The 14,238-nt window shown below is 39.8% G+C and overlaps 1 long non-coding RNA gene across 1 annotated transcript; it reads right to left on the bottom strand.

Moving 5' to 3' along the window:
* Positions 1-3,932: 3,932 nt before the first annotated feature.
* On the bottom strand, positions 3,933-5,880 carry LOC126585524 (uncharacterized). Its single transcript, XR_007610562.1, has 3 exons — positions 5,764-5,880; positions 4,944-5,002; positions 3,933-4,081 (listed from the first exon to the last, which is right to left on the bottom strand). It is a non-coding gene; the product is annotated as an uncharacterized LOC126585524 (long non-coding RNA).
* Between the last annotated feature and the right edge of the window lie 8,358 nt (positions 5,881-14,238).

Here is a 14,238-nt window from a genome sequence, read left to right on the forward strand (position 1 = left end):
CCTTTCTCTTTTTATTAGCCAAATCTGCTTAGCCCTTTTCTAACCTTTCAGTGTTACAATGCCCATAACTTCTTCTAGAAAAATGAGATTAACAATCCGTAAATTGCTCCAGAAAATAGATATCCGTAGCTTTCCACGCATATAAGGCTCATTCTCTCATTCATTCTGAGCTGTTTGTAACATGCTTCCAAAGTCAGATAATCTGCACAGGCAGTTTTGACGAATTTGTTACTTAATAATTCACTTGTGCTACTTTTCTTTTCTTTGCTTGATAAATCACACAAAACACAAAAACATAGTAAATAGCTCAAAAATATAAGGAACTAACTAAGAAAAGACAAGTGAATTTTATGTAAAATATATATAAATATGAGCTTATCACTAAGTCCTGTAGAAATCAGGTTTTACATGTCCTAATATGAAAAGAATTCCCCCTTGCAGCTGGAATCAAGGTAGAAAAGGGATAGGATAAGGTAGAGACAGGATAAGATAAGGTTGGTTTCGATAATGTTTTGGATAATGTTCCATGTTTCTTGCTCTTTCCTTATCTTCTTTGTCCTGAACTGGTTTCTCCAGATTTGTAGCATGTTCCTAGCATCTTTAGGTCTTCAATTTCGTCCATCCACCTTGCTCCATGCACATGCTATGCATTCCAAGCCCAAAACTGCTCTAAAAATGCACCAAAATGCACTTTCTTGCCAACTTTGTTATTTGGACCTGAAAACACACGAAAATAGCTTAAATCACTATAATAAATAGAAACTAACTGAGTAAATACAAGAAAACAAGCTAACTAAGTCGCATAAATATGCTCCTATCATTCGGCCAAAGGGAGGTGGAGAGAGAAATGAGGTGGCGAATGAGGGAGGAGGAAAGGAGGGAAAGGAGGGAAGGAAAGAAAGAGGGGGAAATTGGGTTTCCTCTTGACCCGTGCACCCGACCCGTTCCTCCATATTTTCTTATGGTTTTCCATCGGATTTCCATCGAATTGGACCGAATTAACAAGCCCAAGCTTCATATCGCCACTCCTTCTTCCATTTTCACCCAAAATTCGAACGAATTTGGAGTAATTTGGTGAAGAACCGACGATGGGTGTTTTGAAGCCACGGTTGCAATCCGCCCATTTTAGAAGGGATTTCAGTCAACCATCACCACCCTCAAGTGTCCTTGGAGTCCAGGAACAAATCCCAATCAACATTGGAGGCGGTGGAGTTGGGTTTTGTTGGAAATGTGCCCTAAAACCAATCATATGATGATACTTTACAGACATTTCACATGTTAAACTAATCTAGTTTAATATCAAGGGCAAAGATTATTGTTTTAAGCCGTCTCATATAAATGTTATATGCTTAAACGATAAGTCCAAGGAATATGTAATTAGGAGCATGTAATTTAAACAAGTTAGATTTATGAGACCATTCTCTTTCGAATACATATCCTTAACGTTCCTGATCATAGGATTGCCAATTGGGCATTGACAGTCCATTAAGATCAGTACATGTTGTGTCTTCTCTCATGAAGAGTGACTGGTCTCGAGTCATTGGTGTAATTGACACCAAGACAAGCATGTAGGTGCTCAATAGCGAATGAGTCCACTGAACACGAACAACGAGGAGTTCTCATACTCATGTCACATGAGAACTCATGGTTGGGATAATGCAAAGTAGTCCTTTGACCTAAGGCATCATAGTTGTCTTGTGGTTAAGTCCTTGATCTTTGACTATGTCAAAGTCACTCCATTCGAGGGTGTCCACGGCATAGTTGGGGTTAAGCCACTTAGCCATGGAGGCAAGTGAATGCACAACAAGGGATCTCTAACCTTCAAACCGTTTGAGGGAGAATACTCTATGATATGATTAAGAATCTATGGCCAGAGTATGAATGAGATTTAGGAAGTCATTCCAAATCACATTCAAGGTAATCATATAAGTGAATGAATCACATTGGATAGTAGACATGAATAAACTATCAATCCAAACAATGTGGTCAAGAGTATTGTATTAGAGAAAGACCGTATTGCATTGTAATCCTAAACTGAATAGGTTCTCCACCTCTTCTGATTAGCTTGGGTAACCATGACATACTGCTAGGTGTCACTCATGGTTTGTGGAAGCCCTAAACGTGTATACTCACTAAAGGGAGAATTGAAAGTAAGTTTCAATTCACAATCGATTTGAAAGAGTTATAATCGCCCACTGCCTCGCTAAAAGGAACCTAATGGATCGTACACCGTGTAAGGTAAAGATTGAAGAAACAACGGAGATGAGTAAGGATAATTAAATGGTTTAATTATTTATGGCAAGGATTAATTAATAAGTTAATTAATTAAACGAATAAAGTTCGTTAAAGACCTGTTAGTTTTGGGCCTCAAGGCCCAATAGGCTTCAAACATCAAGCCCATTGACTTAAGTTGTATGACAACTTAATGACTAAATATTCACAAAGGCCCACATAGCCCAATAACATCCTATGGCCGACCATATTGATAAAGGAGTGGGCTTTGGACTTATTACAAGTTTGCCACTCCAATGAAGGAAGGTATAAATATGACTTTATAGCCTTTTCTTCATTAGGGTTTCTTTTGGAGAAAAGATGAGAACACAAACTCTCTTTTCTCTCTAAGGGGCCGGCCACCCTAGAGGAACATAGCTGGCAATCTTACTTCCTCTAGGTCACTCATTTCTTCATCAATCTTTCCTTGGTGTGGAGACTTAGAGGTTCTCATCTTTGAGAACTTGGAGAAACCAATTCTTCCATCCAAATCCATGGAGCTAAGAAGCAAGGAATGAAGGCCCTATCTCTTGGGTGATTATCCTTTGCTTATGCAAAAAGGAATCAACAAATGTATAATTTCTCAACTCACTTTGTTTTGAGTTGAGTCTTGGTTCACCTAACTACTAGGCTTTGAATTTAATGGGTAATGTTTTGTTTTGAGTGCATGCAAGCATGACTCCGCCTTTAATTGTTAATTGCATGCTATATAGATGTTGCTCAAATGAACATGTTTTTCACAAAATTTCCTTCAAGTTTCACGTTGAATTGAACCGTACCTAATTTCTAGGGTTCCGACAGATCGAGGAGTTTTCAAGCCACTTTCTAGCCGAATTGGACTTCAGCCCAGGTATGAAAGTTGTTCCTCTCATTGAAATCTACTTGCCTGTAAAATTTGTAATTTTTTGGAAATACTTGAATTTTTTAGCAAGTCGGGGCGCCCGACCGCCACCCGCGGTAGCGCGTAGCTAGTGGACCGACGATGTCTTTCTATATACTATTAGATGCCCTGAGTTTATGTTTGATATCCGTATGACGTAATTTGATTGTTTGAACTTAGTTTCATTACGATACATTACTTGATCAATATATGAATTGAATATCCGACTGTTGGATCGTCTCCAAACTTTAATGTATTATAGCAAATAATATTTGAGGACATTAGAAACTGAGGGATCAGGAATCCGATGTATGGATTTTCCTGAATTGAATTTCTAAGTTTGTAAAACTAATTGTTGACCGTCACCTAATTCTAGAAATTGGCAGAGATCCGGCCATCGGATCTCGATGAGAATTTTGGTATGTTGTTCTATGAGCATAATGTGGACTTTAGAAAGTTACGGATCTAAAATCCAATTTGTGGATTTTCCGAATCAAATTACGTAAGGATGTGGACCCCACCGCTGATTGGAAGTTAACTTTTGGTCAATTGGTATTGAACCATTTAAATTACTAAAATTAGTATTACTAGATACTCAGTGAGGCTTTGCGAACTTGTCTTGGTGAGTGACTTTAACATATGTGATATGGTTATTACCCTGTTTTCTTATATTAGTATCCTTTGTGGATATGACTTGGTTTTATAAATGTGTTTTATATTAAAATGTGATTTTATAATTGGTGACACACCCCGTCCCGAAAGAGGGCATGTTGGCCATCACATGAGAGTGACGTAACCATTTACACAGTTCGGAAGCTTTTAAAATACAATTATTAAAATGGAAACCCTCGAGGGTGAGTCCTACTTTTGTGATTTCTGTCAGAATACCGTTGGATTCCTCGTGGCCACCAAAACTCTGCTATCAAGAACCTGGAGGGGCGAAAAACAAAATTGAGTGGGTCAGTAAAACCAAGCTTTTCAAAAACATTTCGCCAAAAATAATTCTAACCCCTCACTGTAAAACCTGTATACTTTTCCCAGAAAATAGTATAATAACATAATACTTTTCATAAATCTCGAATCATCAATTTTTCTTTAAAACCCGAAAGTATGCCATGTTTTAATTTCGAAAACAAAATAAATGATGCATCAATGTAACAGGTGAAAAGTTGAATTAACCGGAGACCCTGCAGTTAGTCCTGTACAGTTAATTCCATAGCTCAACATCCAATCCAACCGGAGTCACCTCGATGACCTGTACGGCACTACACTGCAGATAAGTCAGAACTACCTGAAGTAGTCTGTACGACATGGATGGTGTAATAATACGCTCTAGTGCTTCTCTCATCAATCATCTGTGCACATAATCTAAGGTCACCCACTAGTCGGAATCACATCTAGTAATCTATACGACTAGCATGTCGGAACCCTCACTTGGTCTGTACGACATCCACCTACTTGGATCCAAGACGAGCGTGCGGTGTGGTGAATAATATAAGCACTAACACCATGATTGCAGGTTATGAGCTATCCACAATATACACATCAACAATGCACATGAATAATATAAAACTCACCTGATACTTACCTGTGCGTCCACAGCACCAATTCACATATATATATGCATCATATATCAATTCATGCTTTTCATATATTTCTATGCATGGCATTTCAAATCATACTTTTCATATAAATCTATCCATGGCATTTTAAATCATGCCTTCATTTAAATTCAATTTCTGGGAAAACTCAATAGTATATAGGTAATACGAAAACAAAACTGCCCACTCACCTGGAGTTCGCCCTACAACTCCCTAGCACAACTCATCAAGGCGTCATGACGATCGCCGCCTAGAACAATAATCAAATCCAACCTCAGAAATCATATCGATAGAATATAACTTATATAAAATACGTCACTACATAGATTGATCCGAAAGATCTGCAACTCAGATTTTAAATCCATAACTTCCAGAGTCCACAATATATCTCTAGGACAACATCCTGAAATTTCATTACCATCCAACGGTCGGATCTCCGTCAATTTCCAAAACTAAGTGACGGTTAACATTTTATTTTATGAACTTACAACTCCAATTCCGGAAGATCCGTAACTCGGATTCCCAATCCGTAAGTTCCAATAATCCTCAAATATTACGTATTACAACGTATCAAAGTTTGGTGACGATCCAACGGTCGGATCATCAATTCACATTTTCACCTAAATGCGAAAACTATAAAACGTTATTTAAAGCACCTAACCAATAATCGTAATAACTTTCTCATACGGTGCTCAAATTGGGTATATGAATATACCACATTGACCTACTCGACGTCACGGACGTCGAAAAAATTTTAAAATATTTTTTTACTGTGGCACGCGCCCCCAAGCGCCAAGGAAGGCACGGGTCCACGCGCTCCCACGCGCACCTTCTTCCTCGCGAGTTCGCCGGACTGGTTTTTCTCCGGTGGCCGGATTCTAGGCATTTTTCAAATGCCTTGTTCTCCTTCGTTTCTCAACCCTTTTCTTCGTATAATATATCAATTTAAAGCCCTCAACATGTAGAATCACAATATACTACTTTTAAGCTTCAAAAACAACTAAATCTCACCGGAAAAATCCAAGCAAAACCGGCCAAACTTAACCCTCGTGATCCCGACGTCCAAATCCTTCCAACGAAGCACTCCAAGCTTCCTTGGGACCTCACTAAGCTCACTATGAGCTTGGATTGTCATAAAAATGAACCAACAAAAAGTTCATGAACAGTGCCAAAATCGGTGCTTGGGATTTCGACGTGAAATCGAAAGATTTCTTACCTGAAATGGGTGTGGTTGAGTTCGTATAGTCCTCACGAGCACGATGGTACCTTCACAACCTTCGATCCGTGCTTGTAGGCTTGGTGGTGAGTGTGTCCGTACAAGTCGAGAGTGAAAGAGTGAGAGAAAGCCGTGAGGGAGGAGAGAGGCAGCACGGGGGAAGGAAAGGGTTGAGGTTGACCCGTGTGTGTGTTGTGTGGTCCAACAAAACCCACCAAAATTCCAAGTCTTTTAATTCCTTAACCACACAAAAATACATACCAAACTTTAAATCAACCTTTAATCCAATTTAATTAATTTTCCAAAAACTTAGGAACCATGAAATGTTCAAACATATCACACACACGTACCTTAATACCCGCTAAGGGTAAATCCGTCATTTCACATTCCCGTCAAATGTATCTCCGGGACGGGCTGTGACAATCTTCCCTCCTTATAGAATTTCGTCCCCGAAATTCCCATAACCAAATAAACCATTTAATACTCGTAGAATAACCTTGGGTACATCTCTCTCATTCGATCTTCTGTCTCCCAGGTAGCTTCCTCTACGGAATGGTTCCTCCACAACACCTTCACCAAACTCATCGTCTTGTTCCTTAGAACCTTATCTTTCCGATCAAGTATCGTCATCGGCTCCTCTTCGTAACACAAATCTAGGTTAAACTCTAAGGGTTGCAGAGGGATCACATGCGACAGATTTGTAACATAATGTCGAAGCTCCGAAACATGAAACACATTATGTATGCTGGACAGCTCTGACGACAATTCAAGCCTGTAAACATCTTCACCGACCCGTTCGGTGATCAGATAAGGTCCGGTGTACCTAGGACTCAACTTACCTTTCTTTCCAAATCGAACAACACCTCGTCACGGTGATAACTTCATAAATATCCAATCACTTACCTTGTACACTCGATCAGTGGCATGTTTGTCTGTTAAACTTTTCTGGCAATCTCAGGCCGCTTTCCAAGTTAAAATTAATCACTCGAACATTCCAAGTAGACTCATTCATAACCTCAGGGCCCGCAAGAACCCTTTTAACCACTTCTGTCCAATGATAGGAGCATATTTATGCGACTTAGTTGGCTTGTTCTTGTGCATTTATGTCATGTTTCCTTAGTTATTTTAATGTTTAAAGTCATTTTCGTGTGTTTTCAGACTCTAAGTACAAAGTATGCAAGAAGATGCATTTTGGAGGCCTTTGGAGCATGTTTCGGGCTTGGAATGGATAGCAAATGCATGGGCCAAGTGGATGGACGAATTTGAGAACTAAAGAGGCCAAGAATATGAAGAATTATGGTCCAAAAGATGAAGAAAGCAGCCCAAAAATCTGTCACCCCAACTTGCATTCCTTGCCATGCAAACCACATAGAATTCCCTTTGGATTCCATGCCATGCTTGATCACTCTTGTCCCCTACATAATTTCTAATTTCATGCTTCAATTCATTTAATTATTACACTCAATTGCTTGATACCTCTTGTTCCCTTCACTCATTAGATTTTAGACAACATTTACATCCATTACATGCACCAATTGATGCTCCATCATTCACATTTGGAATCCCATGCCTTGTGTACCACATGTTGCTGCACCTTTGACCCATTTATTGACACATTTTCACCTCCCTTTCCATCTCTATGCAATGTACACAATCATTCATGCCCCCTAGCTACAAGACCACTCCATTTTACCCTTCACACTTTGCATCATCACTTCATTTTCACCCTTGGACCATTGCACACCACACACACAAATTGCCATGCATTTCATCCTTAACCTAACCTGATTTTCTAAGGTTTTTGGGGCCTATAAATACATGTTTACACCCCTTGGCCAAAGGACAATCCCCCATATTCATCATTTTATCACAGAAATTCGTCCATACACACCCTAGGAAGCAAAACACCCCAAAAACACCATTCTAGTGCCTAGAAAACATAACAGCCACTCCACCTTCTTCCACCCTCTTTGCCTAGTTCTCCACCACCTTCCAACCATCAAACACTCTTCCACACTCACCCTAAACCCCTCCATATCATTCCTCATCCATTCTACACCATAAATCCACCCAAAAATCTGTCCACAAGCTTCATGCCGCAATAAGGAGGAAGGGAGATCCATTGATGCACTTGCTTTCCAAGTTGGAGCATTTTAGGTGTTTTCTTTCCTTTGATTTTAATGTCTAATTTTATGTATCTTTGTATTGCAAGAATGAGGAACTAAACCCCCTTAGTTGGGGGTGATTCGAAACCATGTACATGCTTGCAATATGATTTGATTACATTCAGTTGTTATTTCATAAGTTGCGGATTCAATTCGTTCATCTACTTGATTGATAACTTATTTGTGTATGTTGATTGAGAGTGCACGCTTAGTTTTCATGCATGAATATGATGCTAGATTATGAGGGAGTTTCACCTAATAGTTACAATCTTATAATCACAAGTAGTGAAGGTCGCTTGAAAACGATCGCGTTGAATGAATTCTTGGCATTAGTTTCATGCTCATCATAGTAACGAATGCCTCGTCAACACTTATAGTTCTCATTGTGCTTCATGATTCTTGGTTGTATCTTTATTGTGCTCATCACGTAAGGAACCTTTGAGGAATGCTTTGAATTGTTGTATGCGCTTTTCCATCCAATTCATTAACTTAAGGAGAACTTGAAGGTTAATTTAAGCGTATCTAATTAACTTGGGGTGTTGAGTTTCATAATTTATTGAAAGAACAACTGAAAATCATTTTGTTTGCAAGTGTGTCATGTGTGGAGAAGAACCTCCTAACTAGCCTTTTATCCATCCTTTTCATCCAAAAACGTTTTACAATCTGTTTTGTTTTAAAGTTTCTGTTTTGTTTTCAATTTTCGTCCAAAACAAATCCCCCTTTATTTTGAAGTCTTAGATTAGTTAGAAAGTGTTTTGATTTGTGTTTCTAAGTGTTTTGATTCAAGTTTTCATCCAACTTCATCCAAGTTCTTGTTAGGTTCTCAAAACTGCCCAGAAAGTGGTTTTTAGGCAGTTTTGAGTCATTAGGTTGCTGTTTTGAGTTTTATGTTTGTTTAAGTATTTTAAAGTATAGTTTTGCATTCTTTGAGTCTAGTTTAGTGTTTTAAATTTTGTTTTTATGTTTTTAAGTCAGTTTTCAAGTGTTTAGCAATCCCTCCTAATCCCCGGCCTAGAACGATCCCTACTTACATACTTTACTACATTTGATAAAAAGAGGGTTTAATTTTGTGTGTTAACTTATTTTACGCATCAAATTTTGGCGCCGTTGCCGGGGATTAGCAACTTTGCTAATCTCTTGGATTGTTTTCTTTCGAATTATTGTATTTTGTTTAAGTTTCTGTTTAAGTTGCTGATTTGTTTTGTTTTCTTTGTTTTTAGGTACTAGTTTATGACCCGTAGCTCACAACCTGTTCGTGAGCATATCTCCGACTTTGACGGTGATTTTGAGAGGACTTTGAGAAGGAAAAAGAAATTGCAAGAGTCTAATCCTCCTAGTCCCGAGCCTGAATTAGAAGAGCAAGAAGTTTAGGTTGAAGAGAAGGCCATGGCACAAGTGGGTGGAGAAGAGCAAGGTATAGCCATGGACAACCGTACGCTCAAGGAGCTTGCCGCCTCGGGTTTGGATAATGCCGCACCATTGTGTATCCAATATCCCATGGCTGCTCAAGGTAAAACTGAAGAGTTCGAGTTAAAGTCAAGTTTGCTCCACCACATTCCAAAGTTCCATGGGCTATCCATGAAGGATCCGAACAAACATTTGAAGGAATTTGAAGTGGTATGCTCAAGTATGACTCCAGTTACCGTTGACGGAAGTATTTTAAAGATGAAGGCTTTTCCATTCTCTTTAATGGACAAAGCCAAGGATTGGTTATACGAGTTGGCTCCCGGTACAGTTACATCTTGGGAGAGTATGAAGAGGGCGTTTCTGGAGAAGTTTTTCCCAACTTCTCGCATCATTCTTCTTCGTAAAAAAATAAGTGGAATTCAGCAAAGCCAAGGTGAATCTTTTCCATCTTATTATGAACGATTTAAATCACTTGTTGCTTCTTGTCCACAGCATCAGATGAAGGAGGAGTTACTTCTTCAATACTTTTACGAAGGTCTTTTACCACTTGAACAGCAAATGTTGGATGCTTCCGCGGGAGGAGCTCTAGTGGATAAGACACCTAGGGATGCCAAAACTCTCATTGCGAATCGAGCACTCAATGCACAACAATATGAAGGTGTTGGGCAAAGAGACACCCCACAGCCACATCATGTCAATGAGGTAAGTTCTATTTCTGAGTTACAATCCCAAATGGCTAACCTTACGTCTATGTTATCGCAGTTGGTTGAAGGCCCCAAAACGCAAGGAACTACAATCTGTGGTGTATGCTCCATTCAAGAACACCAATATGATCAATGCCCTAAATTAATTGAGAATGGAGGATGGGAATCGGCCAATGGTATGGGTTATGGGAATCAAAACCAACCAAGGAATGATCCTTTCTCCAATACATACAACCCGGGATGGCGTGACCACCCCAATTTCAGATGGAGAGATGCACTACAATATGGCCAACAAAGTGGATTCCAACAACCCCCGGGTTTCTTTCCAAGGCCAATGGAACCACAACCACCTCCTCAGGCACAATCTTCCCAAACTAACCCAGGTACGTCTATGAATGATGATAAAACATATCAGTTACTAACCACTATGGCGCAGGGAATGCAGAATCAAGCAAAGGAGGTTAATGAGCTGAAGAAGCAAATGGGCCAAATGGCCGAATTTTTGGGGCAATTCCGTGAAAATGGTAAGTTACCAAGCACTACGGTGGTCAATCCAAAGGGTGGCTTCGAATCTGCAAAGGCTATCACATTACGAAGTGGAAAAGAGGTGAGAAACAAGGAAGATGAGAAGATACAACTCGAAGAAGATGAGAACACCTACCCCACGGCAAGGGTACCATCACCCATGCCGCAGCCATCTAAGACATCCCATCCGTCCACCTCAGGTAAGAATGTTCCAAATGTTGTGATTTCGAACACTAATCTGCCCAATGTCCCCTTTCCTAGCAGATTTTTGCAATCAAAGAACGAAGAGGAGGAAAAAGATGTTCTAGAGACATTTAGAAAGGTGCATGTCAACATTCCCCTCCTTGATGCCATAAAGCAAATCCCGAAGTATGTCAAGTGTTTAAAGAAGCTTTGTACAACAAAGAAACGTGTCCGGGAGAAAGAGGTGGTACATGTAAGTGAGAATGTCTCCGCCATCTTGCAACATAAACTACCCCCCAAATGCAAAGACCCGGGAAGTTTTACAATTCCATGTGTCATTGGTAATACCCGTTTCAAATCTGCCATGCTAGATTTAGGAGCATCTATTAATGTTATGCCATATTCTGTGTATGCATCTATGAATCTAGGAGCACTTAAACATGATGGTGTAATCATACAATTGGCCGATAGATCTAACGCTTATCCAAAGGGAGTTTTGGAAGACGTTTTAGTGCAGGTTGATCATTTAGTCTTCCCAGCGGATTTCTATGTCCTCGAAATGGATGAATCGGACCATGCCCCTTCATTGCCCATCCTCCTTGGAAGGCCATTCATGAAAACGGCTCAAACGAAGATTGACGTGGCCAAAGGATTAGTCACTATGGCATTTGGTGGTGACATGATTAGTTTTAAAATTTCTGAATCCATTGAGACTCCTAATATTGTTCATTCTTGTTGTGCCATTGGTAAAATTGAAAAGATAAGACCGGACCATTCAGCACCAAGCATGAAGGATGCATCAAGAACCATGCAAGACGAGGGAATTGGAGTGGAGTACAAGAACCATACGGCCACTGCCCTCAAAATGCTCAAAGTGGCCGAAAGCACCATGGGGAAGAATGTTCACATTGCTGCCACTTCATCACATCACATAGGTAAGCCACCTAATCCAAATCCAATGCCATTTAAAGTTGATAGGTGGTTCCCTTCTTTGGTGCAGGTACCTAAGCAAATCCCCGATGGTGGGCGTATGAACATGAACCTTAGACAACACAACGCACCCATCAACAAACATCACTATCCATTTCCGTTCAAGGATGTAATCTACGAGAACTTTGTGGAGCATGTTGTGGAGGATATCCCACTGCATGCCGTGGGTTCCAAAGAGAAGTGAAGGTGTTCATCGTCCGGCTGGAAGACGTTAAAGCAAGCGCTTTAAGGGAGGCAACCCATTTATTCTGCTTGATTGTCAATTTTATTACTTGTTTAATTATTTTTGGTTATGATTTTCTATTTTGAAATATTAACAAATATGCAAGGGATTTTTGACATTAAACTTCATGAAATGAACAGGAATCTGGGAAATAAAGAAACATAACATAATACAAGAGGAAGAGCCTTCACAAAGGCTGCTTGGGAGAGGTCGTAGTAGTCGGCGGAGTCGCAGTAGTTGGCGGAGTCTCAGCAGTCGGTGGGGCCACGGAAGGAGGAGGTATCAGAGGTTGATCAGTTGGAGCTTCACTGCGCGGTGCCGCCCCAGAAGACGAAGGCAAATGCTGTTGGAACAAACCCACAAACCTCCGGTGATCAAGTAAAATCTGACCATCAGTTTCCTGCAGCTGGTCAATTTTCCTCTTCATGTTTGTGGCATAACTGTGTGCAAGCTTATGCAATTGTTTATTTTCATGCTTGAGTCCTCTAATCTCCTCTTTGAGACTCTGTATTTCAGCCACCAACGATTCAACATGACGGGTTCGAGCAAATAGGCGTTGGGCCATGTTGGACACAGAACCCGCACACTGCACGCTAAGAGCCAGAGACTCCTTAACCGCCAATTCATCAGACCGTCTAGCGAGTAGTCTGTTATCTCTGGGGGTGACAAGGTTCCGGGCCACCACCGCAGCGGTCATGTCATTTTTCATCACCGAATCCCCAACGGTGAGGGGACCGGTAGGGGATATGAAGGATGGGCGCCATATGTTGTCTGGTGAAGGCGGAGCTGCCTCTTCACCAATGTTCAAGTCAAAACGACGATCGGAAGGGCCAGACATTTTTCAGAGGTGGTAAAGAAAGAAGAGAGTCGGACTGATTAAGATTTTGGAAGTGCAAGAAGGGAGTGTTTACAGGAGGGAGCTCAAGTGTGTTGTGGAACAAAATTAACGCCTCTATAAAAAGAAGAAATCAAAGAGGCGCTCCTCAGAAATCGAACAAGCGTCCTCTCGCAAATCGAAGAGTCGAGGCTCCTTTCTCAAAAGCCGGATTCTTTTCTCAAAAGAGGCGTTTCATTTCTCAAAAAATGGGCTTGCTCAGAAACCACGAGCCGAACCCCGGATTTCAAAAGATCAATTTGTCCAGACGTGTCGTCACTCGTCACATGTGATGTGAGAATTTCTTGACACACAAATTAAACCCTTTTTTTGACAATTGTAGTATGGATGTAAGTAGGGTATCGTTCTAGGCCGGGGATTAGGAGGGATTGCTAATCTATTCTAAATTAATTTAAAAATATTAAATAAGACTCAAGGACACAAAACTAGGCTAAAAACTCTAATAACTCGAAACACACTTAGAATGACTCAAAATAATGAAAACAATCAAATTAGACACTAGGAACTGAAATGGACGGAAATTGAATTAAAAGACTAACAACAATGAAAACTAACTAAATAATATAATTTAATAATGGGGGGTGTTTGGTTTTGATGAAAAGTAAATTAAACTTAATTAAATTACAGAATTGACAAAAACATAAAATTAAGGTAAAATGATAAATGACGGACTAGCTAGAGGGTTCTTCTCCACACATGTTATACTTGCATACAAAATGATTTCCAGTTGTTCATTTAATAAATTGTGAATTTCAATACTCCAGATTAACCGTGAACAGCACTTTTTTAATCTTCAAGTTTTCCTTAAGTTATTGAATTGGACGGGAAAACGCATACAACAATTCAAAACATTCTTCAAAAGTCCCCTACGTGAAAAGCACAATAGAGATACAATCAAAGATCATTAAACTTTGTGAAAACTATAAGCATTGACGAGGCATTCGTAACTATGAAAAACATGATACTCTTGCCAAGAATTTACTTAACGTGATTGTGACTAGCAACCTTTACTACTTGTGAAAATAAGTTCATAACGATTAGGTGAAATTCACTTATATTCTAGCATCAAATTCATGCATGTAAATTAAGCGTGCACTCTCAACCAACATACACAAATCAGTTTTTATACGAACGGATAAGTAAATTGAATTCACAACTTATAAATCACAACTGGATGT

This window comes from Malus sylvestris, chromosome 10, assembly GCF_916048215.2.
Source record: "Malus sylvestris chromosome 10, drMalSylv7.2, whole genome shotgun sequence".
Classification (NCBI taxonomy): domain Eukaryota; kingdom Viridiplantae; phylum Streptophyta; class Magnoliopsida; order Rosales; family Rosaceae; genus Malus; species Malus sylvestris.